Source organism: Rhinolophus ferrumequinum, chromosome 25, assembly GCF_004115265.2.
Source record: "Rhinolophus ferrumequinum isolate MPI-CBG mRhiFer1 chromosome 25, mRhiFer1_v1.p, whole genome shotgun sequence".
Lineage (NCBI taxonomy): Eukaryota > Metazoa > Chordata > Mammalia > Chiroptera > Rhinolophidae > Rhinolophus > Rhinolophus ferrumequinum.
In genome coordinates, this window is record NC_046308.1 from 36517622 (window position 1) to 36544637 (window position 27016).

Here is a 27016-nt window from a genome sequence, read left to right on the forward strand (position 1 = left end):
CCAGTGAGCCATTGGCCACTAATAGAACTGCCGTGGCTACGCTAACAGCAAATGGGAGCTAGCAAGCAGGTGGTGGCTGGCAAGGGCTAAGTGTGGATTGTGGATTGCAGAGAAGTGGATTGCAGTTAGCAAGTGAGGTTGGTTGGCAGAGACAAGTGAACGGCAGGTTGCGGATCATGTGGCTCCTGCTTCCTGTGTCTCCAACCCAGCCGCTAGTGAGAATATAGTGGTATGACTCCCCTATCTATGGTTCTGTTGGTGTTCCTTTTTGGCCTCACCATATCCTGTGTTGTTATGTGGGGAGCGGGACTAGAGAGCCCGCATGACACCCCGCGTGACACCTTGTTACATTATGTCCTGGAGCAAAGGAGTGATTTCAAAACCTGAAATTTTAGGATATGGCTGCCTTTTGTTTATTCCACCAGGGACCTCCCTGTCTACCTAGGAACATGCTAACTAACCTGTCTCAATCTCCCCTCTGAAGATGAAACCCTAACTGCTGTTAGGGAATAGGGGTGTCATCTGCTCTGGCTACTTCAGGGTGAGGAGGGACATAGAGAGAGACCGGCAGCTAGGGCTCGTCCAGAGGTCTATCTAAGGGTCCCCGGTAGATGAGCATATCCAGATGAGGAGTTTGTTGCTTTGGAGGCCGTCGTAGCCAGCTAGTGAGTGGTCCACAATCAGAGATACAACGTACGCAGCAGCAAGAGATAATTCGTATAATAATGAATAACAGAAATATGACAAAGGCTTCTTTAAGTCCTGTTAAGCTAGGAAGCCAGGAAGTAAGGAAGGATAAATCTAAACCGAAGAATCTTGTTTTTAGTTTACTATTGGAAATCTTTAATTAACTGTGAATTATCAGAGAGACTGAAACAGCATAACCCTTTAAACTTTTTATATTCTTGATTGTGTTTGAGAAGTAGATAATCTATGGCAGCTTTGTTTGAGAACTGTTATTCTGACCTGTCCTAACTTTTGTCTTACGGCATGGATAGCCTGTGAGGTGGCGTTTTAGGGTTTTTGTCATTGAGTAAGCTCTTTGACTGTCTAGCCTTTTGTATGTCCTTTTCTATAAAAGAACTCTCATCAGTGAAGAGCGTCCAATCTGGGTTGTCTAGGGGTATTCTTTTTGTACATCTGTTTTAGCAGTATAGGCTTATATTAAAACTTATTGGCAGTTAACTCTTCCTCTGCGTCACGCAGGGTGGCCTGCAGGGTCTCAGCTCCCCACATAAGAACGCAGGACATGGCGAGGTGACTAATTAGATGAGACGAAAAACAGAAGTAAAACAATTCTGAAATTTCTGGCTTAACCAATTAAGTGACTGTCATGCGGGGTGTCCCACGGGGTCTCTGCTCCCGCTCCCCACATAAGAACACAGGACATGGTGAGGCCAAAAAGGAACACCCACGGAGCCATAGGTAGGGGAGTCACACCACTATACTCTCGCTGGCGGCTGGGTTGGAGACACAGAAACCAGGAGCAACACAATTCTCAACCCTCACTGTGCCGCTCGCAGGCTCAGCCACCATCTTCTTGCTAGCCCTCATTTTCTGCTAGCCTAGCCACGGCAGTTATATTCATGGCTAATGGCTCACTGGTTACAGCTGACGGCCAACTAGCCACAGCTGATGGCCATTTGATCACAGTCGATGGCCATTTACTACCTGAGCCAGCACCTTTCTATGTGAGGCCGAGAGCCTGGAAACTGCTTTTTGGGGCTCTGTCCCCACACTCTGTCTCTGGGAGGAAGATGGCAAGATTAAGGGTGGAGCAGGTCCGTATTTGAATTACAGGGCCTTTTAAGAGGGCCTGATGCTGTAGGAGGCGGCTATCAGTGAGCCTTTGACTCTTATTAGTATTTAAAAGCCCTTGAATGTGGTGTGGGGCAAAAACGAAAACGGCTAAGTCTTGTCCCATTGGGAGCTTGGTGGCTTTGGGAACTAGGATGGCAGCTGTAGCTATGGCCCGGAGGCAAGCTGGTCAGCCGCGTGCTAAGATGTCTAGTTTTTTTACTTAAATAGTTCTAGAGTCCTTTTTAAGTTTAATTTTGTTTATTTTATATTTGTTTAAGGTATAGACCAATGATAAGAAACAGACTGAGCACAATGAGCCCAAATCTGGGGGCTGTCTTTATCTTTAAAACCAAAGCAGTTTTCAGAGGGAAAAGGTCCAGAGTGAGCAGTTGAGACAGAATAAATGGCTTCTATATCAATTAGGAAATTAATAGGCTTACCACGTCAGGGTCACCCACAGTTTTACCCCCTGTGATGGGAACAGCTTGGGAGCCTCTGGGAACTTCAGGCCCAGCAGTGATGACAGCCATTTTGGGGGAGGGGGCTGGTCCTTGCTCCCTTCAGAACAAGGGGTACTCTCTCCTCTAGTGCCCTTTAGTCTGTATAGGAGGCACAGCTGTTTTGGACGATTAGGAATCCAGTGATCTGGGCATGTATATCCAGAGTAGGCTCTTTTATCTGGCGCTTTCTCTCTGGGGCATTTGGGGTGTCCTGAGGTGGCTTCAGTCCTGGGTTGTCTATAACTGTGGCAAAAAGTCTGGCCTGTCTCTGGTATTATGCTCTTGTCTCACTGTTCCCTTATTCCTCGTTCTTCTGTCTTGGTTGTTAAAGACATTTAAACAAATTCTTGGTCTTTTCTGGGATCTGAGCCTCTTAATCAGGGATGTAACAGTGGGTCAGAACCATTAGAATTCCCTGCCAGTTAGGGAAAAGCATTAGGCAAAGTTTCCTTACATTGGCCTATCGCTGATACTGAGGAAAGCACATGAACTTTAGCAGTTTTACAATATAAAAGTTTACTTAACTATTAGCAAAACTTAGTTTTTAGATTTAATTTTTGAGTAACCAAGGATCTGATTGAGAAAATATAAAACATGGAAAATTATTCTGGTGACATATATACTGACAACCAAAAGCAAGCAATTAGCACTTCCATTGGCAAACCCAGGAATATATTTGGCAACCTTTGAAAGCATAGGCTTTAGTAATAAAATATAAGATATATTTATTAACAGATCTTAATTTGTCTCAACATTCGTGTGACAAGGAGTTAGAAATACATGAACTTATGATGTACCTAAAAATTAACATCTCAGTATTTTGTTATTTTGAAATACCTAGATATTTAAGCTATTTTGTTGACAAATTCAGTGACAGAGGTATTATGACTTTAGTATTTTGGGACTCCGATCTAAAGGCTATTTCCCTTATAATGAATCTCACTGTGGGTGGTCTCTGTAGGACTTAGAGCAGAGGAGTAAGGGCACTGGCTTGAGAATTAGCCCTTTGGCTTTCAAAAGTGCCACTTTTTTTCCTTCAGTTACCTCAGCCTCACGCATTCCTGTTTATAGGTGGATTAGGAGATGGGTGTTTGTTGTAGGGTCCTCCTCGGGAGAGGAGGATCCCGCTGGAGTTCTCTTGGAAGAGTCTCTTTAGCAGGGGTCTCCCTAAGGAGAGTCTCCTTAAAAGCAGTCCCCCTAGAAGGAGTTCACTTAGGAGGAGTCTCCTTAAAAAGGGACTCATTAGGGGAAGGGAGGCAAGAGATCACAGCCGAAAGAGCCGGTCAACTTTACATTTTTTACGGAGATCTGGTTGTCCCTCAGGGCATAAAAAGCCTGAACATATGGAACTTCTGACCGTGTGCCCTCCTGTCTGCACAACACGTCTAGATGCATGATAGTATTATAATTACTACTTCCCTCAGAAGGCCAAGTCTCCCCATCTTCTAACATGTATTTAGGCCAAACTCTGAACAAAAGAAAACCAGGCGCCGCTTCTTTAAAGTCTGAGGGTCAAATTTGTCCCAATATTTCAAGATGCAGTCCAGGGGGGTGTAGGCGCCTGAGGGCTGATTCCCCATCAGAAAGGGAGGGAGAAGAGAAAGGCGTCCCTTCGCAATTCATCTCCCACAATCTGCTCCGAGGCGTCCCCCAGACGCGTGGGCCACGGACACCACGCGACACGTTCCGAGGCAGGTGGGGAGACACGGCGCGCCAGGATTATTTGCGCTTACGGGGCCGGCCAGTGCCTCCGGGTGGGTGCCTACCCTGGCCCCGCCTGAATGTTCAGCGTTGGCCTACAGGCCGATAAAGGCTGTGGCCTATGATGGGATGCTTCAAAGCAGCGGGGTGTATACTGCGACTCTGGGCATCACAGAAATTGATTGCACGATTAATATAATAGTGGCCGTCTAAATAAAGGTATCTAAGGACAGAGTACATACTCAAGGCTTGTAGCTTGGGTATTGGAGCCTGTGCAGAAAGGCAAAGGGGGAATGTTTTGATTCCCAATGGGTAAGAGAGTGCAAAAAGAGGAAACGGAAGCCCCAATAGGCTTCAGATCAAGTTTCCTCCTTAAGGTAAAGTGAGTCTGGAATATCATGGTCCTCCTTAAAAACTTTGCCTGACAGTGGCTGAGGTGGCCTGGTGGGTGGTGCTCCGCAGGAGCTGAGCTCTTTGGGCCTTTCCCCCTCTGGGCTGTTGCTGCAGCCTTGCTGAGCTGGGGGCGGAGCCAGGCAGCAGAGATGCTTCTTGCGGTCCCCAGAGTACAGTGAGATCACAGAAAAACAGGGGATGATTTGAGAGGAAACTTTAAATGCCAGTAAATCTTATCTTGAGTGACAAGAGTTGTCCTATAGAGGCAGAGGTTCATGTTCTTACTTTAAGATGTCTTGAGGTCGGCAGGGAGTGTTGAGAAGGTCCCGCAGGGAAGAGAACCTAGACCAGCGTCTCAAAAGTTGAGGTGAGACAGTGACAGGATGAAAGAACAGCAAAGACAAAGGAGTCATCTTGCTGGCACCCTTATGGGCAGTTGGGCTGGGAGAGAACCTAGGGAACCTTTGGAAATTTGCCGTAGAGTGGCCACAGCCAAAATTCCCTCAGTTGTCCGCAAAGACTACAGACCAGTATTCAGTCTCCTCATAGAAAGAGAGACGAGAAAGCAATAGGGACGGGGAGCGAGCCTCCGAACAGCACCCTTACGGGCAGTTGGGCTGAGGGAAGACTCATGGAGCCTTTGCCCGCAAATGCTGCCAAGGGCCATTCACCTCAACTGCGCACCTTTGGGCTTTACTCCATCCGAGAGAGAAAACAAGAGAGAAGGCAGTTAGACTGTGGCCGACATTCCTCCGGCTCAGTGCCGGAGGGGATCAACCAGAGCCCTTCTGCGAGACCTGCCCTCCGAGTCTTGAGTGGCTGACGGAGGCCTACTGTTTTCATGATAGAGTAAAGGAGACAAAAAAAAAAAAAATGATGAAGGTCCATAGGGTGGGCAAGTAGAAAGGCACAGATAATATTCACCTCTCCTTCAATCCCTAGCGAGCCCCCAAATGATGTGGGTGATGTTGGATCTGTCCACAGTTTCTGGGTGTGGGCCGGGATCATGTCTCGTGAAGCTGAAGAATGGAAACACGGACCAGGGAGAGACAAAAAGTTTTAAAAGGAGGATAGTTTATTAGAGGCAGGAGAAGAGGTTGCAGCTCGTGAGCGGACGAGGGTCCCGAATGGGGGGTGCCCCATGACTGAGGCAAAAGCTCTTACTTTTATACCTTCCCTTGCCTGCTTGGGGAAGGGGAACAGTTTGAAGAAGGGAACTTGTTTGAAGAGGGGAACTGGTGCCTTCTAATGAAATTCGTCTACCGGGTTTGTTCTGCTTGCCCATCCTGGAGGAATTAGCAAAGTAACCCACACTTTATCTATAAGATCTGCTTCATTTGTCAGGCCAAAATGAAATTTATGATTAACCTCAAGGCTTTGTTATATTATGTCCTGCAGCAAAGGAGTGATTTCAAAACCTGAAATTTTAGGATATGGCTATCTTTTGTTTATTCCATCAGGGACCTCCCTGTCTACCTAGGGACATGCTAGCTAACCTGTATCATAATTATGAATAAGCTTTAGGTTGTTTCCCATTGGAGATCCCAGACCTGGATTTCATCAAGATATATGATCTAGGAATCTGATTTAAATATCCAAGTATTACAAGATAGATGAGAAGTTTGTTAATAATATATAATAAAAGGATGGTCTAATCCAAACATATAGATGAGTTCAGTAGGGTGTTATTACCTTATTCCATACATGAACCTAAAGAATTCTTATTTAAACAAGATAGCTAATTGAATATATTTTGGTCATCATTGGGAGACTGACTAGCTTTACACAAAAGAAAGAATAAGTTAAGAAAAACTGAAATCTTCCCCTCAAGAATAAAAGACAAGGGGAAGGAGAAAGAAGGAGACAGAAAAGAGTGTGTGATGTCATAAAGGCAGGAGAGAAGAGTTTTCCAAAGAGGAGGCAGTCAGTGGTATTGACCACTACAGACTGACTTTCTTTTAATGCGCACTAGGAAAAATCCCTTTGATATGAAAGATAACCAAATTTAAGAATAATCATAGGTACATAAATTCAATAAAATTATGAAGTAGAAACCAAATCTCAGAAAACTAAAGATGGAGAAAGAAATAGAAGTACAATTACATATTACTTAAGAAATTTTGCAATAAAATAAATCCAAGACAGGTAGGTGGTCAAAGTTTTATTTTCTTTTTAAGACAGAGAACTGTGTCTTCTTAAGGAAGAGGAAGAGGAGTCAATTTGGCTAAGGCAAGAGAGGTGCAGTTGCCAAAGAAAACAGAATATTTGATCAAGGAAGTTCTAAGGGATGACAAGAAAAGAATATCAATAATACTAATGATAAAACTAACACTAGTGAATGCACACATAAATATGAGTAGAATATGTTATTCTTTTAACTTCTGCTACAGAAAACCCTTCTTCTCTAACATCACCATCTTCTCCCTTCTTCATACTTTCTTCCTTGCTTTTGAACTATCTCAAGTCTCTCCAATTCTGAATAAATCACTTTTTGAGGACCACTGCATTTTCAAACTTCCATTTCAATATTTTGGAAGAATTCACTAAATAGCCAAAATAGAGTAATCCTATTAGACTAGTCCTCCCATCATAAATACTTAAGTAAAACTAGACAACATATATGGAACAACTATTTTCAGACATTGGACAACAAGAAAGCAAGGATGTTGATCCATAAAAGAAGGGAAACAAATTATATGAGTCCTAAGTTAGCCAGGGCTCTCCACCTGGAGGTGTTTATAGATGCCAGTGTGTGAAGGGCTAACCCAAGCAAGGCACAGCAAGCAGTCTGAGGTGGAGAGACAGAATTCAGACTTCAAAAAGTTAAAGCAGCTGGTGGCAAATACAAAAAAGGAGAGATCTACTTAAAGAGAAATCTTCAGAAATCTGCAAAGGAATGTTTTATAGCTGAGAATAATAAGCTGTACATGCATGCATAGGCTGAGACTCCACAAGCCCAGGCAAAGAACAACCATAAGAGAAAGAATAACTACAGGGGAGGTGAAAGCTGAACAACTACAGAGCTTGCAGAGGGGTAGATGTTTGAGATCCCAGCAACCAGAGTGGAAGGACCTCATGGAACACCCAGTGACTTAAAGACACCATGTCTTAGCAGTAGAGAGAAATTAGCCCTAAAATAAAGTGTACTTTAATGTGCCCTAACAATGCTTTACAAGAAAATCTTGACATAATTAAGCAAATCTACAAATAAATTCGACAGCCTGTCAGTACAAACTACATTTGTTGAACAGGACACAGACATTGAGAAACATGTGTAATTTTCACCATCCACTCATATTACTAGACAAAAGTAAAAAATAACTGTGATCAAAAGTGAAAAGGAACACCAGTCAATAGCAACACACCCAGAAATAACAGAGATTATATACTTATCAGACAAGGAATTTGAAATCACTATGATAAATAGGTTCTAAGGTGTTTTTTTTTAACGTGAACATAATGAGGAAGGAAATGAAAGATATGAAAAAAGAAGCAAATGTAACTGAAGAGCAAATAAAGCTGAAGTGAAATTTTTACTGCATGAGTTTAATTGCTGATTAGGTACTTGACAATAAAATAATTTGAAGACTAAGTATAAAAAAATATCCAAACTTTGTGTCAGACGGGGAATAAAAGCTAAAAACAAAATAAATAGAGCCTCAGTGACCTTTGGAACAACACTCAGAAATCTAATGTATGTATAAGTGAAAGACAAAAAAGAAGGTGAGAACAGAAAAAATATTCAAAGAAATAATGGCAAAATTTTCAAAACTGGATGAAAAATATAAATTTGTATGTTCACAGACAGAGCTCAACAAATACCAGACAAGACAAATAAAAAAAAATTATGCCTGCACATATCATAATTAAATTGCTAAAAGTCAATGATAAACATTTTTAAAGCAATCAGAGATCAAAACACACACACACATGTTGCAACACATTTAATAAACGTATATGGAAACATATAATATATTGCTGATGTCTCTCTCACTAGAAACCATGGAAGCCGGAAGACAATGGAACAATATCTTTAAACTGGTTGGGGATGGGAGAAATAAACTGTCCACCTAGAATCCATTATGCAGTAAAAATATAATTCAAAATGAAGACATGTAAATAAAATTTAAACAAACAAAGAAACCTGACAAAAAATTTTGCCATCAGACATTCACTGCAAACAATCCTTAAAATTAACTCAAAATGGATCATAGATCTCAACATCTAAAAGAAAACATGGAATAATAAAAATCTTTGCAGTCTTATGGTAAGCAAAGATATCTTAGGATGCAAAAAATATGAACCATAAGAAAAAAATGATGTTATATTTCAGAAATTAAAAACATCTGTATATCAAAATATAAAGATGATCAGCAGGCTGGGAAAAAATGTTCTCAATTTTGTATTGAACAAAAGACATATCTAGAATAAAGAACTTTCATGACAATAATAAAAGAAAAATTAATCTAATTTATTTCAATAGAGAAAAAATCTAAACTAATTCATTTTAAGAAATGATATATGAATAGTCAATAAGCACATGGAAATTTGCTCAATATTACTAGTCATCGCAGAAATGCAAATTAAAATAATGAGAAAACCCTATCCCTACAATAATGTCTTTTTTTAATTGACAATTACAAATATTGGTGAAATATGGAGCAACTAGAACTCTCATACATTTGTCGATGGGACTGTAAAATGGTGTAACATTGGAGAACAGTTTTGCTCTTTCTTAAAAATTAAACATACACTTACTTCAGCCTCAGGAAATTCCGTCTTAGTCATTTACCCAAAATAAATAAAGACATATGCTCACAAAAATATTCCTACAGGAGTGTTCACCACATCTTTATTTAAAATAATTAAAACTGAAACAACCCAAAAGCTCATCAACTAGTAAATGAATAAATAAGGTGCTGGTATATACATACAACAGGATACTACACAGCAATTAGAAGAAATGAAAGCTTGTATACTTAGCAATATGAATAAATCTCGAAAAACTTTTGCTTAGTAAAGCATGCAGACCCAAAAGAGTATACATACTATATGATTTCCTTCACATAAAATCATACAATAAAGTTTAATCTACAGACATAGAAATCAGATCACCAGTTGTTGGGTGGGAGAGAGTTTGCTGAGGTACACTAACTGGAAATGGACAAAGAGGAATTTTGGGGTGCTGAGAATATTCTTTTTTTAATTAAAGTTTATTGGGGTGACAATTGTTAATAAAGTTACATAGATTTCAGGTGTACAATTCTGTATTACATCATCTATAAATCCCATTGTGTGTTCACCACCCAGAGTCAGTTCTCCTTCCATCACCATATATTTGATCCCCTTTACCCTCATCAACAATCTCCCACCCCCTTACGCTCTGGTAACCACTAAACTATTGTCTGTGTCTATGAGTTTTTGTTTCTCATTTCTTTGTCTTGTTCTTTTGTTGTTTTGGGTTTATATACCACATATCAGTGAAATCATATGGTTCTCTGCTTTTTCTGCCTGACTTATTTCGCTTAGCATTATATTCTTAAGATCCATCCATGTTGTCACGAATGGTCCTATTTCATCTTTTCATACCACCGAATAGTATTCCATTGTGTATATATACCACAACTTTTTTATCCATTCATCTATCGAAGGACATTTTGGTTGTTTCCATGTCTTGGCCACTGTAAATAAAGCTGCAATGAACATTGGAGCACACATGTCCTTATGGATAAATGTTTTCAGATTTTGTTGGGTAGATACCCAGGAGAGGGATTGCTGGGTCATATGCTAATTCTATTTGTAATTTGTTGAGGAACCTCCACACTGCCTTCTCCATAGCGGCTGCACCAGTCTGCATTCCCACCAAAAGTGTATAAGGGTTCCTATTTTCTCCACAGCCTCTCCAACACTTGTTACTATTTGTCTTGTTGATGATAGCCATTCTAACTGGGGTGAGGTAATATCTCATTGTGTTTTTATTTGCATTTCTCTAATGATTAGTGATGTTGAGCATTTTTTCGTATGTCTATTTGCCATTTGTATGTCCTCTTTGGAGAAATGTCTCTTCGGGTCCCCTGCCCATTTTTCAATTGGGTTGTTTGTGTTTTTGTTGTTGAGTTTCATGAGTTCCTTGTATATTTTGGATATCAGCCCCTTATTGGAGGCACTGTTTGCAAAAGTCTTCTCCCATTCACTTGGTTGCCCCTTTATTTTGTCGATGGTTTCCTTTGCTGTGCAAAAGCTTTTAAGTTTGATATAATCCCATTCATTTATTTTAGCTTTTACTTCCCTTGCTTTGGAGTCAAATTCATAAAATGTTCTTTGAACCCAAGGTCCATAAGTTTAGTACCTATGTTTTCTTCTATGCAGTTTAGTGTTTCAGGTCTTATGCTTAAGTCTTTGATCCATTTTGAATGAATTTTGGTACATGGTGACAGAGAGCAGTCCAGTTTCATTCTTTGCACGTGGCTTTCCAATTCTCCCAGCACCATTTATTGAAGAGACTCTTTTTTCTCCGTTGTATGTTTTTTGCTTCTTTGTCAAAAATAACCTGTTCATATTTATGGGGGTTTATTTCTGGGTTCTCAATTCTATTCCTTTGGTCCAAGTGTCTGTTTTTCTGCCAATACCATGCTGTTTTGATTATTGTTGCCCTGTAGTACAAGCTAAATACAGGGAGTGTGATACATCCAGCATTGTTCTTTTTTCTTAAGATTGCTTTTGCTATTCGGGGTCTTTTGTGGTTCCAAACAAATCTGATGATTTTTTGTTCTATTTCTTTAAAAAATGCCATTGGGATTTTGATGGGGATTGCATTAAATCTGTATGTTGCTTTGGGTAATATGGCCATTTTAACTATGTTGATTCTTCCAATCCATGAGCACGGAATGTCTTTCCATTTCTTTGTGTCTTCTTCAATTTCTTTTAAAAATATCTTATACTTTTCAGCATATAGGTCTTTCACATTCTTGGTTAAGTTTATTCCTAGGTATTTTATTCTTTTTGCTGCAATTGTAAAAGGTACTGTTTTTTTAATTTCTTTTTATGAGATATCATTGTTAGTATATAGGAATGCAATGGACTTTTGTACGTTGATTTTGTAGAAGGCAAATTTACTGTATTCGTTGACTGTTTCTAATAGCTTTTTGTGAAATCTTTAGGGTGGAATCTTTAGGGTTTTCTATATACAGCATCATGTAATCTGTAAAGAGTGACAATTTAACTTCTTTATTCCCCATTTGGATGCCTTTTATTTCTTTCTCTTGCCTGATTGCTCTGGCGAGGACTACGAACACTATGTTGAAAAGCAGAGGTGATAGGGGACAGCCCTGTAGTGTTCCTGAACATAGAGCAATGGGCTTCAGTTTTTCAACGTTAATTATGAGATTAGCTGAGGGTTTGTCATATATGGCCTTTATCATGTTAAGGTATTTTCCTTCTATACCTATTTTCTTAAGTGTTTTAATCATAAATGGATGTTGTATCTTGTCAAATGCTTTTTCTGCATCAATTGATATAATCATATGATTTTTGTCCTTTATTTTGTTTATGTGATGTATCACATTGATGGGTTTGCGGATGTTGAACCATCCTTGTGCCCCGGGGATGAACCCCACTTGGTCGTGATGAATAATCTTTTTAATGCATTGTTGAATTCGATTTGCTAGAATTTTGTTTAGGATTTTTCCATCTGTATTCATCAGAGATATTGGTCTGTAGTTTTCTTTTTTTGTGTTGCCCTTACCAGGTTTTGGTATCAGGGTAATGTTGGCCTCATAAAATGAGTTGGGAGTACTGTCTCTTCTTCAATTTTTTGGAAGAGTTTGAGCAGGATTGGTATTAGATCCTCTTTGAAGGTTTGGTAGAATTCACTAGTGAAGCCATCTGGTCCCGGACTTTTGCTTTTGGGAAGGTTTTGGATGACTGATTCAATTTCATTACTGGTGATCAGTCTGTTTAGATTTTCCAGTTCTTCATGGTTCAGCCTAGGAAGGCTATATGTTTCTAAGAACTTGTCCATTTCTTCTATGTTATTGAATTTGGTGGCATATAGTCCTTCATAGTATTCTTGGATGATCCTTTGTATTTCTGTGGTGTCCGTGATAACTTCCCCTTTTTCATTTCTGATTTTGTTCATTAGTGTCTTTTCTCTTTATAGCGTAGTGAGCCTAACCAAGGGTTTGTCAATTTTGTTAATCTTTTCAAAGAACCAGCTCTTTGTCACATTAATTTTTTCTATTGTCTTTTTGTTCTCTATTTCATTTAGTTCTGCTCTGATTTTTATTATTTCCTTACTTCTGCTGACATTGGGTTTCATTTGCTCTTCTTTTTCTAGTTCTTTAAGGTGTAACATGAGGTTATTTTTTGGGGATTTTTCTTGTTTCTTGAGATAAGCCTGTAATGATAAAATTTCCCTCTTAAAACTGCTTTCGCTGCATCCCAAAAATTTTGGTAGGATGTATTTTCATTGTCATTTGTTTCTATGTATCTTTTGATCTCTCCTCTAATTTCTTCTTTGACCCGGTTGTTTTTTAAAAGTGTGTTGTTTAATCTCCATGTATTTGTGTTTTTTCCTGCTTTCTTTTTGCAGTTTATATCCAATTTCAAAGCTTTGTAATCCGAGAATATGCTTGGTATGATTTCAATCTTCTTAAATTTGCTGAGGCTAGTTTTATGTCCCAATATATGGTCTATTCTTGAGAATGTTCAATGTACACTAGAAAAAAAATGTATAGTCTGATGATTTAGGATGAAGTGCTCTATAAATGTCAATTATGTCCATTTCATCTAATGTGTCATTTAGGGCTGCTGTTTTGTTATTTATTTTCTGTTTGGATGATCTATCCATAGCTGTCAATGATGTACTTAGATACCCTTGTATAATTGAGTTTTGGTCGATTTCTCCCTTTAGTTTTGTTAGTAGTTGCTTGGTATATTTTGGTGCTCACTGATTGGGGACATAAATATTGATTACTGTTATGTCTTCTTGTTGTGTAGTCCCCTTTACCATTGTGAAATGTCCATCTTTGTCTCTTGTTATCTTTTTCACCCTGAAGTCTGTTTCATCTGATATCATTATGGATACACCTGATTTTCTCTGGATACCATTGGCTTGGAGTGTCAATTTCCACCCTTTCACTTTGAGTCTATGCTTGTCCTTGTAGCTGAGATGTGTCTCTTGGAGACAGCATATGGTTGGGTTTAGTTTTTTGATCCAATCTGCTACTCTGTGCCTTTTTATTAGTGAGTTCAGTCCATTTACATTTAGGGTGATTATTGATGTGTGAGGATTTCTTCTCATTCTATCTTTAGTTTTCTGGTAAGATTGTGTCTCCATGGTTTCTTTTCCTTTTTGTTGTTTTCTATTATTTCTGTGTGGTGGTATTCTATGATGTTTTCCTTTGTTTCTTCTTTTACTACAGTATATATTTCAGTTCTGGATTTTTTTTTTTTGAGTGGTTACCATTAAGTTTAGGTAAAAGAAAGTTTGATATTTAGAGTATTCCATTTTCTTCAGCATGCTTACTTTCTCCATTCCCATATCCTGGTTCAGGCCTTTAACCTCCCCCTTTTCATTTTTTTGTTGCCACAAATTGTCCCTGATGAGGGTGGTCATATATCCTCCTTTAATATTTCTTGTAGTGCAGGTTGTGTATTAGAAAATTCCCTCAGCTTCTGTATGTCTGGAAAGGTCTTTATTCCTCCTACATGTCTAAAGGATATCTTTGCTGGGTATATTATTCTTGGCTCATAATTTCTCTCTTTCAATAGTTTGAATATTTGGTTCCACTCCCTCCTGGCTTGTAGAATTTCTGCTGAAAAACCTGATGATAATCTAATGGGATTTCCTGTGCAGGTTACCGTCTTCTTTTCCCTGGCTGACTTGAGGATCCTTTCTTTGTCGTTGATTTTTGACAGCTTCAATACAATGTGCCTTAGAGAAGGCCTGTTGGGGTTGAGGTAATTAGGTGTTCTATTTGCTTCTTGGATTCGAGGATCCAGTTCTTTCCACAAGTTTGGAAAGTTCTCATTGACAATTTGTTTGAATATACTCTCTGTTCTCTTTCTTCTCCTTCTGGTATGCCCAATATTCTTATATTGCTCTTTTTTATGGAGTCAGAAAGTTCTTGTAGAGTTCTTTCATCTCTTTTAAGTCTCAAGTCTCTTTCTTTTTCCATCCATCTGATTTCCAGGTTTCTATCTTCGATGTCACTGATTCTTTCCTCCGTCTGATCAACTCTACTACCTAAGCTGACTATTTCATTTCATTCTTAATTTCTTCTATTGAGTTCTTAATGTCCAGAAATTCTATTTGGTTCTTTTTCAAAATTTCAATTTCTTTGATAAAATGCTCATGTTTTTCTTTGATTGTGTTGCTGAGTTCATTAAACTTCCCTCTGTATTTTCTTGCATCTCATTGAGATTTTTCAGACCTGCAATCTTGAATTCTCTGTCATTTAAGTCACATATTTCCATACCTTTAACTTCATTTTCTGTAGAGTTTTCACTTTTTTTCTGAGCTGTTTTGCTGCCCTGGTTATTCATGCAATTAATGATTTATAACTTCTCTTCCTAGACATCTACAGGAGTGGCTTCTGCAACAGGTTGATAGGAAGAGGTCTTTCTTTTGTTTTCCAGTATGTGTTGGTAGAATGTTTTATTTTCTCTTTGACTGCAGCCCTTTTTTCTCTCTTACACTGTAGTGTTTTCTCTGCACTATTCCAGCTTCTCACACAATGGAAGACGGTCTTCTCCTCTGTTAACAGTTCACGTGGGTCATAGGGTGCTGCGTCCCTGTGGGGATGTGGAGAGCTTTTGAAGTTCCAAAGCTCTTCCTGCACCAGATGCAGAGCCCGTGTGATTCAGCAGTTCTCTTTACTCCTGCAGGGATTCTCCCAGTTAGTTGGGGACAGGGGCAGGGTGAGTTGTGAGAGGTGGCCCAGCATAATGGCGGCGACCTCCACCATAGCCAGTCCTGCTTGCACACCTCCTTCCTCTTTGCCGGAACTAGTTGGGCTGCGAATCTGTGTCTGCAGACCACAGTTCTCAGAACAGCAAATATTCTGTTCTCTTGATCTGACACTGCTATTGTTCCGCTTCTATCACTGGGCAGGAGGGGGCGGGGTGAGCTCTGGGTGGCTAGTCTCAGTGCCTAAGACTTCTGTTCTCTGTGGCAGTGAGGGCTTAAACCACCATTTTCAGCCTTCTTCCCTCAGTCTTTGCTCCGAGGTCCCTGCCATGAGCGTTGGATTCAGCCGTGTTATATGCTGTACCCTCACCCGTGTGGGCCATAAACAGAGCCCTAGCAGTCCAAGTTCTTCCCTGTACCACAGCTACGATAGTTCCGGGATGCAGCGAGCTCAGAGCACTGAGCTAGGTCTGCGTCCTTTGCCCGCTTGGCTCCGTCTCTGCACTTCTCCCTTCCCTCTTCCCTGGCTCGTGCAAGTTGTCCCACCTTAGGTGAATTCAGTAGTGAGCCTCTTCATCTTGCCTGTCTGCTATGCATGGAGTCCTTTGTGGAGTTGTAGCTGTTTAATTTGTTGTAAATTCCAGGGGAGATTTCCAGAGGCTCACATCACGCCGTCATTTTGATTACGTCAGTCGAGAACATTCTAAATCTTTTTAAAAATTATTTATTTTTTATACTTACAGTTGATTTTCAATATTATTTCATATCAATTTCAGGTGTAGAGCATAGGGGTTAGACATTTATATAATTTATGCAGTGATCCCCTGATTAGCCTAGTACCCACCTGGCACTGTACATAGTTGTTGCAATGTTGTTGACTATATTCTCTTGCTGTGACTATTTTGTAACTACCAATTTGTATTTCTTAATCTCTTCAACTTTTTCACCCAGCTCCCCAACCCCCTCCTCTCTGGACATTCTAAATCTTAATTGAAGTGGTGGTATGTTGGGATATATTGCTCTTAGCCCAAATTAAAAAAGAAATATGTTAATACTTTTCTACTTTTTTTCTTCTTTTGAGACTACAAAAAGTTTGAGAAAAAATGAAGGATGCTTAATTGCAACTACACAGCTCAGAAAAAAATGACTCAACTCCATGTCAAGCCAATAAGAATGAAATGGGTTAAGAAAGCTATCTGTACTCAGGGCAGTTTGGAGAGCTGGGAAAATAACCAGAACACAGTAAAAAATATATCCGTGATTAGGGAGAGATGGAGCAGAAAGGTTTGTGTGCAGCAAAACTCACATGAAGGAAAGCTGGAAGCAGCAGCAAACTTGGAGACAAATTATTCCATGTTATAAAATAGTCCATGTTATAGCATGTCTACAGTGGAATATAATATATAGAAGCATTTTGTAAACATATGCATGTATCATCCTACATAAACTTGTAGGTAACTGGGGACACAGTATCAACAAATTATTCATTTATATAATTATTCAGAAAATATCTTTTGAGGACTTACTTTGTGCCTAGCCCTATGATGATGCCCTAGAGATTCTATTGCTACCCTCAAGGGCTTTAGAGTTTACGGAGGAAGCCAAACAGTAAATACTATGTGTAAGTGTTCCAATATACATATGCACAGGGTACTATGGAAGCATGTAAGAGTGGCACCTTAACTTTACCAGACATGGGAAGCCAGGGAAGACTTCCCATGAATTGGTTCCTCAGCTGAGATCTAGAAGTCAGATCAGACTTAGCCAAATAATGGAGAGAGTGGGGAAGAGTATTCCAGGCAAGGGGATAGTACATATTTTAGACATTGGAGGCTGTATGATTTCTGTTGGAACTATTCGGCTCTGACATTGTACACAAAAGCAGCTACAAACAATATGTAAACAAATTAGTGTGTCTGTGTTCCAGTAAATTTTTATTTACAAAAATAGGGTAATGGTTTGTCGACCTCTGAACCTGGGCAATTCAATAAGTATGGAGCATAGAATGGGGAAGTAAAGAGGAAAAAATGGCAGAGGATCAGGCTGGAAGATTAAGTGGATAAGATCAGATAATCACTGGCCTTGAATGTCATGCTAAGGAGTTTGTACTTTACCCTCAAGGTTCTGAGGAGCGACATTGTCAGAACTGTGTTTGCATGACTTCTCTTGCTACAATTTGAAATATGGACAGGAAATAGTATGGTAGTCAAGGGACAGGAAATCTATTTAGGAGGTCGTATTCTGATCCTGATGAAAAATGATGACATGAACTAAAGTAGCCTAGATGAGATGGAAAAAAGGGAACAGATTAGAGTGAGTCAGGAGGTAAACTAACAGGACTAGGTAACTGATTGATATAGGGAAATGAAGAGCAACACTATGAATGTATAGAGCATATAAAATGTATTATATATGTTGGATTGAGGTTTGCAAAATAAGTTGTTTACTAGTAGGGACAGGACTATGGCCACACATGTGTGCGACTGATAAGAGTGAAGTGAAAAACATGTTTTTGTATGAAACTGAGCATAACAAAATTGAGTGATAAACACTTTCACCAAAACAACTTCTGGTTATCACCTAAGAGGTAAAAACTCCCAGCAAACAACTTCTGGTTATCACCTAAGAAGTAAACAAGTCCAAGGAAAAGAGGATAAAAGCAGAACTCCAGAGCAATATGCTGTGAGAAGCCTGACTGGGCACTCTGGCTAAGACCCTATGCAAGGTGCAAGCCACCATACTCTGGGACTCTCTGAGGCTCTTCCTTGCAAGACCAGCTTGCCTCAGACCCATCATGGGCCCAGTAGTCTCTCCCAGACCAGGAACCTTCTCCATCCCGATTGACTCTGGGACTTGGTTCGTTATTAAATTCTATTCTATTCTGTGTAACCTTCTGTGCTTACCAGAGCATTGGCCTCTGGAGGAACATTGGCTCCCAAACGAAGCTGTGTTACTCACTCTATCTGAACCTGTGTGCCGGGTCTTTATTCCCCCACTCACACCACAAGTACCACACAGGGACATAGGGCCCTGCCAACGGGTTACTATCCCCTTGACTTTCAGGAAGAGACTGAAATGCGGTGACTACCCTTACAGGTGCTTGCAACATAACTCGGCGTAGTAGTTGGCCATAAATTGGCATTGTTCATGGTAAATTGATGTCTTCCACCATAAATTGGTGCAGTTGGCCATAATCAGTATTTTATTTATAAGAACAGAAGCCTCCCAGGTGGCCGATCAGCTCAGTTGGTTACCGGTTCGATCCCCACATCAGCCACTTTGAGCTATGTGCCCTTATTAAAAAAAAGAAAAAGGAAGGAAAATTTTTTCTTAAAATCTATCTGCTGCTCGATGATGGTGAGTAACGAAATATGACATGTTGGATAGCCAAAATAATATATGAAAGGGCTGAATTATGTGAGGAAAAATTGAGACAGAATTTGTTAACAGCTGGAACTGTGAAATGGAAATTTTGGATTTGGAAAACTAATTGCTTATATTCTCTTTGTCATGCAGGGTGACATGCAGGGTCTCAGCTCCCGCTCCCCACGTAAGAACACAGGATATGGTGAGGCCTAAAAGGAACACCCACGAAGTCATACCACTATATTCTCGCTGGCAACCAAGTTGGAGACACATGAAGTAGGATCCAAACAATCCGCAACCCGCCGTCAGCTTCTCTCCCTGCCAACCAGCCAACAAAACAACGCAGGCACGGCAGTTACATCAGTAGCCAAATGGCCAACCAGCTACAGCCAACAGCCAAACACCACCGGAGCCAGCACCCACCCCCAACGTGAGGCAAAGAGCTGAGAAACTTCTCTCTGGGACTCTGTTCGCACACTCTTGCATCCAAACTTCTATAGCTTATTTTCTGTTTCTTTGAGATCTCTCTCTCTCTCTCTCTCTCTCTCTCTCTCTCTCTCTCTCTCTCTCTCTCGCATAGGATGTGGACCCTAGCTAAATCCCTAAAAATGAAGCTTAGTCTTAGGAGACGTCCAACTACTGTGCTTAATAAGGAGGACCCATAGTATGAGATGGAGGTAGAAGTCAGGAGATGGCTTCCCGTACAAACCCCCGAGGATGTACAGATGGACTTCAAAAATGTGAATCCTTTAATTTCAAGGGCACCCACACAGGAAATTCCTGCAATTTTACTTAAAAACCTCTTGCAGGTCGATGAGGACAAGAATAAAGGAAAGACATTGGTCAGGAAAATTTTGAGTAGATCTGCAGAAAACCTAAAGGTCAGGTTTTAAAATGACAATGAATGGAAACCAAGGGATCGCACCTAGAGGATCCAGGAGATTATAATAATCCATGGGACCCAGAGGAAGTCTACCAGGCTAGACCAGTAATAACTAGAAAACAGGTTATTGATTATAAACATGGACAGGGAACACCACAATACCTAGAGGAAGGAAGAGAATTCACTGGAGCAGAACTCTAAGCCACGAGGACTAATTTCTCACAAAAAGATTTGGCAGATGCAGAATGGCTCCTTCATATTTGGGATAAAGGAGCAAACACTATCATGCTTACAGGAACAGAGATGAGGCAAATATCAGCTATCACTGAGCAATCTCAGTTGAATGCACAGCTATTGGCCATAACTCAGGCATCCCCAACAGGGATACTGACACTGTGGGATTGGATCACAGAGGCCTGGCGAGCCACAGACCCTACAGTGGACCCAACATCCCTGGGGGATGATTTACACTGGAAGGACACAGCCCAAGCCATCAAGGTCACTAGAAAACTGGCAATTCTAGCAATGATACATGACAGAAATATTAACACTCCCATGCAGTTACTACTTCAAATGAAATTTAAAAAAGCCATACTCAGAGGAGCCCCGCCACACCTAAAAATGTCATAGGAATTCAACAGCACAGGCATGGATAATTGAAGACATAATTAAGGTCTTCAGACTGGCAGAGGAACTCCATGGCATTCCAAAATTCACATTCAATGCACAAATCAGGAATCTACACTGAGGCTTTATGCCACAGCGACAAACCAGGAAACAGGGAAACCCTAGGCAGACATTTAACAGGCCCTGGAATGGCAGATTTTCCCAAAAACCAAGACCCATTATTAATATGTTCAGGGAATGGTCTCCAAAAACTTGGACTCCAAGAAATCAGTAGGTGAATAATTTTTCAGGGAATCTACAGTGGAATTCCCATTTTCAGGGTAATTCCTACAGGAGCCCTAATTTTCAAAATAAGTCTAGGGGAATTACACAACCCCTAAAACAACCTCTCAACAGGAATCCTACATGGAACACTAGAGATGACCAACAATCACAAGTACAATATACTCAAAAATTCTTTTAAAAAAACAGGTCAACCCCCCGGGTGGACACGGCTAATATCCATGGTCGACCCGGGGATAATAGACATTATATAAAGTTATATATAGAATTTTTTTTTACACCCCCAGGTGGTAGAATTCTTAATTGATACAGGCTTACATGTTACTCTGCTGAATCAAACAGATAGCAGGAATTTGGGAACATTTCCATCCTGCAATATTGAAGGGCTTAGGGGTTCACTCTCCAAAGCATATAAAACTCCCATCATTATAAATAATTATGATAGGAACCAATTAACTCCTATGCCTATACAGGACAAAATTTAGAAAATATCCTGGGGATGGACATTTTACCTTCTTTGTTTTTTTTCCTTTATTCCACTTAAAACCTTAAAAAATAATGTAGTTGGCTTCAAATGTGACTTAGTATCTGTCCAGATTGATCCAGTAAAATTACCGAAACCTATTGGACAATGCTTTACTAAACAGTACCCTCTTAAGGGGGAACATAAGGAAATTACTGCTAAACTTCAGGAAATGGTGACTGAGGGCATAATCTCTAAAGGTCGCTCTCACAGATTTGATAGTCCATTAATACAAAAAATGGGCAATACAGATTGACTATTGATTACAGAAATATTAATAAAAATAGCTCCAAAATGCCAGAGGCATTGCCTGACCCTGAGGAGGTAATTAATAAAATTACCCAGAGAAGCAGCAAATTTTATGTGACAATTGATATGTCTGACATGTTCTTTGCCATTTCGATTACATAGGACAGCAAGGAATGTACCACCTTTCCATGGGAAGGTGCACGATATCAATTCAATAGGTTACCACAGGAATACTTGAATAGTCCGGTCATTGCACATTCCATCTTGGCATCACAAATTGACAACTCTAAATACTCTTCTGTTATTATCTCCTACATTGATGATATCATTGTGATACATGATGAGGAACACATATTGGAACAGGAAACACAAAAATTGATACAGGACTTAAGATCAAGAAGATGGACCGTAAAGGAGGAAAAGTCCTCAGGTCCCGCAGCAACTGTTAAATTTTTAGGCATAACATGGAATTCACAAGGAAGACAAGTACCGCAATCAGCAATTGACAAAATTAAAACTCTAACAGCATCCAAAGATAAGGTACAGGCTCAGAGGCTGATATGTCTGACATGGCTCAGACATACCCCATTCCTTATATGGGAGTGTTGCTGTCACCATTGTACAAAATAACTAGGAAGGCAGAAAATTTCGTTTGGGACTCTGAACAGGAAAAAGCTTTTCAGCAGTTAAAAGACTATATTATCACCTTTCAAACCCTAGTATATCCAGCACAAGGTGATGACTTACTCCTGGAACTAGTACAGACAGGTGATCATGGTACATGGTCTCTATGGACCAGAAAAAAAGGGGATAAATTGTTCAAACTATGTGGTTTCTGGACCAAGTCATTTCCATACTCTCCTAATAAATCTACTAAATTTTAGTGATCAGTCTGGCTCTTATATGAAGCTTTAAAATCAACAGAGCCTCTCACAGGCAACACCAAGCTCACTGTTGGAAACACAGTACCTGTCCTACAGTAGACTAAGCTGAGGCCAGAAGAAACAATGGGTGTCCAACATGACCAGTGGTTGCTAGCCTGGAAATGGTATATCCAAGGCAGGGATATTCCCACGAAAGGGCAACATAGTCTTCTCGCAGGGGAGATTCACAAGGCAGAGATAGACTTGCCGGACCCTGGTCCGAGGGATGAGCAGATCCACGTCCCAATAGAAAAATGGGGCTCATCCTGGTCTCCTGTCTTGCAGAACATCTGGTTCACAGACGGCTCAGCAGTGGTTATTAAGGGCGTGACTGCATGGACAGCAGTAGCTTTCAGGCCAGAGGATGGGGTGGTTCTCAGAGAACGAGGTAAGAGCAGTTCTGCTCAACATGCAGAGCTCATAGCTGTGGTGTTGGCAGTGAGACACTCAGTACAGAAAAAGCAACCTATGGTTAGAATTTTTACTGACCCCTGGGCAATTGCTAATGGAATTACAATTTTGTCACAAAGATGGAAAAGACAGATTTCAAAATTAATGGCAGAGAAGTCTGATCCAGGGATTACTGGAAAGAACAAAGCCTATTAGCTGAATAGATTAAGATCTTAGTTACACATGTATCGGCACATAGGAAGGGAGAAACACCAGAAGAATATTATAATAACATTGTAGGCTCTCTCACCAAAGAATCAGAGGTAAGGGTAGAATCTAAGGACTCACTATCTAGGCCAAAGAGACAAATCAAATTTCCTGTTAAATATCAAGACTATGATACAACTGGAGCATTTAAAGTTCCTAATGAGCCAGAAAAAACACAATCCTTAGACCCCAAAATACAACCGCATAGACCACAGAGGGAGCGTAAGCCCCAAGCTCTTCTAAAAGACTATGTCACTCCTGCAACACAAGTTACAAAACACAAACCTATTATAGTTGATGATACTGTTAAACAGATCCATAATAGCTTAGGGCATTTAGGAACACGCTACCTTTATAATTGGCTGACTAAAAGAGGTTTACAAATTTCATGGCAACGCGTTAAGCATATTATTTCTGCATGTGTTGACTGCAAAATATTTAGTGACAGATACAGATATAAAGAACCACCTGATACTACATCTATACACACTTTTAATTTTCTTTGTCAAATTGATTTTATTGGACCATTAACACATTCATACGCCCAAAAATATGCATGCACCTTGGTGGATAAATACCCTGGCTTCGGAGTTGCAGTAGCCTGTCACAAACCCACATCGAAGGCAGCCCAAAGAGCAATTCTTTGATGATGTTGTTTCTATCGATCACCTAAGATTATTGAAAGTGATCAAGGTTCACATTTTACTTCCAGCAACTAAAAATCTGGTACAACTTTTGGAAATCCAGTGGCAATATCATTTGCCTTATAATCTCACTGCTTCAGGCAATATAGAAAGATTCAATGGACTTTTAAAAAGGGAACTAAAATTACTAGAGCAACATTCTTTTTTTTAATTGGCACTGGATGTTACATGTTTCCATTTAAATCAAAGGAAAGACTTGGACGTGAACCATCTCACTCCTATCTCAATCACTCACCAGACATTGTCAATTTGCCAATTGACAACAAACTTTGTAAATTTCCTTATAAAATCACCATCAAGGGTCATAAAAATAAACTCTCCCCACTGGATATAATCGCTGATTGAGGACGGAATACTTATTGGACTTCAGGAGGACGTGGACTGTTACAGCTCCACAAAGCCAATCAAATCTCCCCAAACTTTTAAGTATTCTTGCTACTTTTATCCATGCACCTACGAAAACTCAACAACTACAAGAACAACATGAGCAGTTAGAAAAAAATTCCTTCTTTCTTAGATCCCAATACTTAGATAACCAGCTAAGAGGGTGCTGTGACAAAAAGTACACTTTGCTGCAGCTTGCTTATGCTGATATTCAGAGACCCTTTAATTATGGTTCTGCATCTACTTATTCTTGGAGCACTTCTTCTCTGTTAGAAATGGATTATTCCAGGCCATTTCGCTGTATGGCCGATGGTGAATGTCAGATCAATATAATAGAACTAATAGATACAGCTTCAGTACTTTTCTATGGCATTGATGCTATACCCGTCACAATTCAGGGACGAACCTTCGTTCCCCTTGAAAGACCCTTCTATCTACAAGGCTCTTCGTTCCCCTTGAAAGACCCTTTTATCTACCTTTCTAGAGATCTTGTTCATCTTTTCACTTCATCTATTTACTTTGCTATGCAACCAGTGGAAGTTACCTTTTCTGATATTCCTATGGTACAAATGGAAACCCCAACACTTGTAAAGAGCTTGGGGCGCGTGGATTTTGTGTACATGAAACATAGCTCAGTTATTCTATTTTAATCATACAGCCATGTCAAATAACAATTTAATCTTTACAGCTTGCATTCATGTTTTGAATGTTATTAGTATTACTTTTAATGGTCATAGTTACATGACCTCCACTAATACACATTTATCATACCACTTCCTTCCATCCACAGTGGCAGATACTAGTAAATCAATTCCTTGGATTAATTCCACCACAGTCAAGGAAGATATTCATCAAAATTTGGATGTCCTAAAGGCCACTCATGATGACACCATCAAACACCTCCATGCATTGGAGGAACATACGACCAAAACTGGTTTATACCATGAATGCAGGATTATCTAAGGAAGGTACGGCCACTGAATTAAGTACGTCTTGTTCCTTTTGAGGACTCATTAAGTGATCCCTGTGCTTACACACTTGTTCTGGCTTGTGGAGCACATATAACCCTTTGTATTTCTTTTGCAACACCTGGAATTCTATCATTTGAAATGTTTGGAGTGGATTTAAAGAAATTTTGCTTTATATGATATGTATTCTTTTGGGATGGTATTTTCTTAAATATATAATACACACCTGTTGCACAGGAAAAATTTTTGCTAAAACACAATAATGGTGATTTTCTGAATGTTTTCTTTGTAACATTTCAGAAATCAGGGGATGGCATGTATAGAGCATATAAAACGTATTATATATGTGGATTGAGGTTTGCAAAACAAGTTGCTTATTAGTAGGGCCAGGACTATGGCCACACATGTGTGAGACTGATAAGAATGAAGTGAAAAACATGTTTTTGTGTGAAACTGAACATAACAAATTGAGCGATAAACACCTTCAACAAAACAACTTCTGATTATCACCTCAGAGGTAAAAAAACTCCTGGCAAACAACTTCTGGTTGTCACCTAGATAACCAGAAGTAAACAAGTCCAAGGAAAAGAGGATAAAAGCAGAACTCCAGAGCAGTGCTGTGAGAAGCCTGACCGGGCACTCCAGCTAAGACCCTCTGCAAGGTGCAAGCCACCATACTCCAGGACTCTCCAAGACTCTTCTTGCAAGACCAGCTTGCCTCAGACCCATCATGGGTCCAGTCGCCTCTCCTGGACCACTCCCAGATAGAGCTGTATTACTCTATATGAACCTGTACACCGGTACTTTGTTCCCCACTCACATCTCACGTATCACGCAGGGATGTAGGATCCTGCTGAGGGGTTAATATCCCCTTGACTTTCAGGAAGAGACTGAAATATGGCAACGGGCCTTACAGGTTCTCGCAAAAATGACTCTATACAGTATGACTTTTTTTTTTTTTTTTTTTTTTTGCCCCTGCCTCCCCTGTCTCCCTCCCATGTCCACCTGTCCCCCCACCCTCCGAACCCCGGTTTTTAAGCCACTGCTTCTCAGTCTAGTTGCAGGGCACAGCTCCCTGGCCCATGCTGGTATTATTAGCCTTGCACTCCACCCGGGTGAGGCAGTTGGTCACTGGTCGTTTTTGTCAGCGGCTCACAGCAGCTCTCCTCGGCTGCCTGCCACTCACGGCTGCCAGCCCCTCATGCCGGCTGTCGGCCAGCGCAGCCACTGGCCACTCACGGTAGCACACAGCAGCCCACAGCAGCCCACAGGCAGCACACACCGAACTCTGGCGGTTCACGGCAGCCCAGCTCCAGGGAGAGCTGTTGTTCACAGTCTTAGTTGTAGAGAGTGCAGCTCACTGGCCCATATGGAAATCGAACCGGCGGTCTTCAGCATTAGGAGCACAGCGCTTCAACAGCCTGAGCCACCGGGCTGCCCTGACTTCTAAAAGAAGTAAAAAAGAGAATCTAGAGTATACAATTAAATTTTAATAAGAATATAAATTGAAGTTCCAGGATTTTAAATCTATAATCTTAGTTTTCTATGGTTACTTTGCTGTGTTTCTCTGAATATGGTTTTACCTGCTAACTTGAGATATTTAACCTCCCTCCAAATCTTACAAAACCTCATATATACTCACAGCCCAGTCCGGTCAGTTGTCCAGATAATGATCACCTGGTTCTTGCCATTTGTCCTTTGCTCTGCATCCCCTCTGCTGTGCACTGCTTGCCACTCTGCTGGGACCACTACTCTTACAAGACACTGCTATGTCTACTGGTACCATTGCTGCTATTCCTGGGTCTTCATGGTGCCAAAGCCAAGCCATGCCCCTCACAAAAGTAGAGAAAATCTGTATCTCCCTCTATGTGCACCACTTTGTAACCTCGATACCACAGCAGTGCTGTCTGTGATCAGAATCTGAAAAGAATCATTCAGTCACCACCTGTAGCCCATTCCTCCACAAAGCTTAGATAAACATGATATGTGTTGTAGAAGAAGGCTGACATTATACTTCTCTCTCTCTCTCTCTCTCTCTCTCTGTCTGACACACACACACACACACACACACACACACACTATTGACAGATAAACCATCACATTACAATGATAACTCTCATTGTTGTATAAGGATGAAATGGTACTTT

At 40.3% G+C, this 27016-nt stretch overlaps 1 protein-coding gene across 1 annotated transcript in view; it reads left to right on the forward strand.

The window, feature by feature from the left end:
* LOC117017366 (olfactory receptor 6X1) overlaps positions 1 to 27016 on the forward strand; it is a 78833-nt gene that overhangs the window by 50623 nt on the left and 1194 nt on the right.